Consider the following 4,468-nt stretch of genomic DNA (forward strand, 5'->3'; position numbering starts at 1 on the left):
CTTTTTGAGACAGGGTCTCCCCGTAGCCCCAGCTGTCCTGGGACTCACTATGTAGACCAAGCTGGCCTTGAACTCACAGAGATCCCCCTGCCTCTGCCTCCCAAGTGCTGGGATTTGATTAAAGGCGTGCACCACCACGCCCGGTGCTAATTTTTTTAATGTAGGCACTTAGAGCTATAAACCTCCCTCTTGGGACTGCTTTCAGTGTGTCCCAGAGGTTGTCTTGTGTTGTATTGTCCTTTTTGTTGAATTCCAGGAAGTCTTTTCTTTCTTTCTTAATTTCTCCTTTGACCACAGTACACAGATGGAGGTCGGAACCCACCCTCTCAGCCTGTCTGCTAAGATCTCAGCCTTATCCTACCAGATCCAGGTCTTCCCCAGGGCTTTGGGAGGGGCCTCGAGCAATCCCAGTTAGGGGGTTGGGTATGGTGCAGTTAGGGGAAGCTCACCACCATGTGGAGGCAGGATCTGGGCACTCTCAGGCAGTCCCCTGTGTTCTCAGCCCCTATCTTGCTGTTGATTTTAAGCTTTGTTGCATTATGCTTTGATTGAATACAAGGCATCATTTCAACTTTTTGTATTTATTGAGGTTTGTGTTGTGCCCCAGCATATGCTCTGGTGTAGTGAAACTTCCATGGGTTGCTGAGTAGAATGTGTATTTCCTGGTGACTGAGTAGCATATTCTTTAGATGCCAATTAGGTCTATTTGACGTATGATGTCTTTTAATTCAGATGTTTCTCTGTTCATTGTCCAGATGTCCTGTCTATTGGGGAAAGTTGGGTATAGAAGTTACTGCTATTACTGAACTGGGATTAAGCTGTATCTTGAAGTACAGTGGTACTCTTTTTATGAAATTGGGTACATCAGAGTTTGGTGCATATATGTTCAAACATGTTCTTCTTGGTTGATTGTTCCCTTGACCAGAATAAAGTGCCCTTCTTTATCTCTTGATTGATTTTAGTTTGAAGTCTGTTTTGTCAGATAGAAGAGCAACACCTGCTTGTTTCTTGGTGCCATTTATTTGGAATGTTTTTTCCATCCTTTCACCCTAAGGTGGTGCCTATTCTTGAAGATGAGTTTCTTGTGGATAATAAAAAGATGGATTTTGTTTCTTAATTCCTTCAACTAGCCTGTGTCTTTTGACTGGGGAGTTGAGCCAGTGATATTTAAAGTTATTATTGAAAGATGTGTATTGATTACTGTCCTTTTCTGTTCGTGGTTCTTAGTTCTATTTCGTGCTGCTGTAATTATTCCTTCCTTTGTTTTCTTTCTGTAGCCTCTTGGTTTGGTCCTTTGTATTTCTTCCAGCTTTCTTCGTAGGATTGTTTTGCTGGACATGAATTCTCTCATCTTATTTGTATCATTGAAGATTTTTCTTTCCCCTTTGACTATAATAGACAGTTTTGCTGGGTAAAGTATTCTGGGTTGACATGTATGGTCATTTACAGCTTGGAATACATTGCTCCAGGTCCTTCTGACTTTTACAGTTTGCGTTGAGACATCAGCTGTAGTTCAGATGGGTTTTCCCTTACATGTAACTTCTCATCTTGCTCTTGCAGCCTTCGGTGCCCTCTTTGTTCTGTGCATTTAGTGTTTTTATTATGATATGCCATAGGGAGTTTCTTTTCTGGTACTATTTTATTTATATATTTTTACTTTATGTGTATGAGTGTTATGCCTGCATGTATGTAAGCGCACCCATGTCACGCAGTGCCCATGAAGAACAGAAGAGGGTGTCAAATTCCTTGGAATTGGAATTACGGATGGTTGTTAGTTGCCATGTGGGTGCTGACATTGGAACCTGGGTCTTCTAGAAGAACGGTCAAGTGTTCTTAAGTGCTGAGCCATCTTTCCAGCCCCTGGTCCTGTCTATTTGGTGTTCTGTATATCTGTATGGGTATGTCTCTGCTTAATTTAGGGAGGTTGTCTTTTATAATCCTGTTGAAAATCTGGTCAATGCCATTGACCCGAGATTCTTCTCCTTCCTCTGTGCCTATAATTTATAAAGTTCGTCTTTTTGTAGTGTCCCGCAGCTCCTGTACATTTCATTCCTGTGTTTTAAATTTTTTTCATGTACTTTGCTTGAGTGGTTTAATTCTCAAACTTTATTTTCAAGTCTTGATATTCTGGTTTCCATTTGATTCATTCTGTTGGTGAGACTCTATTGTTTCATTGCCTTATTGAGCTTTTCAATTCCGTCTTCATTTCAGCTTGAGTTTTCTCAACATTTCTATTTCTTTCATGAATTCAGTTTTCAATTCCAGAATTGTCCTTGTCATTTCATTTAGCTGAATGTTTGTATTTCCTTGAGCCCCAGTCAGTTTATTCCTGTCCTCTTTGCGGTCTTTGAGTTGTGTGTGTGTTCTTTAAAAATCCTTGAATTCTTTGATCAGGTTTATGATTGTTCTTTTAAGTTCTGTGTCCTGGGATTCCTCTGGGTAGTTCTCATTGTAGACTACTTCTATAGGGCTGGTGGGGTTTGGTGGGAACACATGATCTTTGTTTTTTGTATTATTTGTGTTTTTGTGTTGTAACCTGGGCATAGGGACTTCTTTTGCTGGTTGTGTGTCTGATATGAAATTCTAGCCTGCCTTTGTTTAGTTAAGTTTGGTCCTGTTTTTATTATTGTAGCTTGGTTGCTTTCTAATTGGGTATGAATAGTTAATTGGTCTTTGCTTCAGGTTCTTACTTTTTATTTTGTAATGGAGGGACGAGATGGTTCCAGGCTGGTCCAGTGTGCGAGATGAGTAGTCACAGCCAGGACCATGAGTGTGGAGTTGCTGTGAGGTAGACTAGTTTTAGCTATCTCACCAGGCTAGTCTGGAACTAGAACAGAGCTCTTCAGGACTAGTCGGGAGCTCTCTACCAGCATGTTCCTGGACTAGTCACGGAGCCAGAAGATGGCGAAAAGTGGGCAACTCTAACTAGCTAGGCAGGGTAAATGGGAGCCCAGGAGCAGCTTGATCCTTGACTAGTCCCAAAGAAGATGGTGAAGGAGCGGGCATGTTCTGGCTAACTTACCAGGCTGGTTGGGAGCTCTCTACCAGCCTGGCCTAGTCAGGGAGCAGGAGATGGTGACCCCATCCTATTTTTTTAACTTACTCTTTAGGCATGTCTCCCTTCACTGTATCTTGTCTTTGCTATACTTACCTGTCCTTCATGGGAAACAGAATGATTCTAGGGTGATCTTAGGTAAGCAGCAGCCTGTAGGTTCTTGGGTTTTCCCACATCATTTGCTCTGTGAGTTTCTAGAAGGCCATATGTTAGATGGTGGAGACAGCTACTCTAGGGCCACTGCTAGTTAAGGACACAGCAAGTAGGCTATGTGGCCATGCGATCTAAGCCATATTAATTTTGTATTCTAGTTATATATTAATTCTAATTTTATATTCTTAATTATATTCTAAGCTCATACATAATTATTCTTGCTTTAAAAGGCAGGGTTGGCCTGAAGAGATGGCTCAGTGGTTAAGAACATTGGCTGCTCTTGCAGAGGACCTGGGTTTGATTCCTAGCACTCACATGGTGGCTAACAACCATCCCGTAACTCCAGTTCCAGGGAATCCAATGCCCTCCTCACATGGTGGCTAACAACCATCCCGTAACTCCAGTTCCAGGGAATCCAATGCCCTCTTCTGACCTCCGCAGCATTGTATGACATGGGTGCACCTACCTATATGCAGGCAATACACTCATACACATAAAATAAAAATAACATATAAAAAATATTATTCAGGGTCTGGGTCTGGTGCTCAGTGACAGAGCTCTTGTCTAGCATGCCTGAGGCCCTGGGTTCCAACCCCAGCACCAAACAAAAGGTAAAAGGGTGGAGTTCATGATGCCCCTACACCCCGTTTTCTTTATAGAGCAGCAGCTGCAGCGGGAACAGGAGCAGGAACAGGAACAAACCAAAAAAAAGCTTGTTTTGTGGAACAGCACAGCATAACAGAAGCCCCAAAGGAAATTTTTTATTTCTTAAAATTTCTACCAAACTAAAGGGAAATTCATAATTATTTTGCCTGAAATGAAGAGAGCTTCCTCTTCAGAATATATTACTTTTTTTCATAGAAATAAAAGGCCTATCAATAAAAATTTTGGTGAGAAAGTGTCTTTTTTTTTTTTCCCAAAGATTGTACCAAAAACTTTCCTGAAATTTGGGCATGGTGGTGCATGCCTTTAATCTCAGCACTTAAGAGGCAGAGGCATGCAGGTCTCTGATAGATAAAAAGTAGCTGTATGACAAATAGGGTTGATCAGGAGAAAGCAGAGTTTATTAGAAGAGGAACACATGGGACAGATTCCCTTCCAGGGAGGGAAAATGTCTGCCTGGGTCGTGAGCTGGGGTCTTTTAAAAAGGGAGGCTTCTGCTTCCTGCAGAAGGTAGGAAGATGAATTTTTTAAAGGTGGGGGGAGTGGGAGAGCAGGATTGTTAAAACCCGTTCTCTTTAGAGATCAAAGGGGAAGCCT

At 41.9% G+C, this 4,468-nt stretch overlaps 1 protein-coding gene across 1 annotated transcript in view; it reads left to right on the forward strand.

The window, feature by feature from the left end:
* Jakmip3 (Janus kinase and microtubule interacting protein 3) overlaps nt 1-4,468 on the forward strand; it is a 99,201-nt gene that overhangs the window by 72,968 nt on the left and 21,765 nt on the right. The gene's annotated exons all lie outside the window — the stretch shown is intronic.

The sequence above is a fragment of the Nannospalax galili genome, unplaced genomic scaffold, assembly GCF_000622305.1.
Source record: "Nannospalax galili isolate Female #2095 unplaced genomic scaffold, S.galili_v1.0 scaffold49, whole genome shotgun sequence".
In the NCBI taxonomy this organism is placed as follows: Eukaryota; Metazoa; Chordata; class Mammalia; order Rodentia; family Spalacidae; genus Nannospalax; species Nannospalax galili.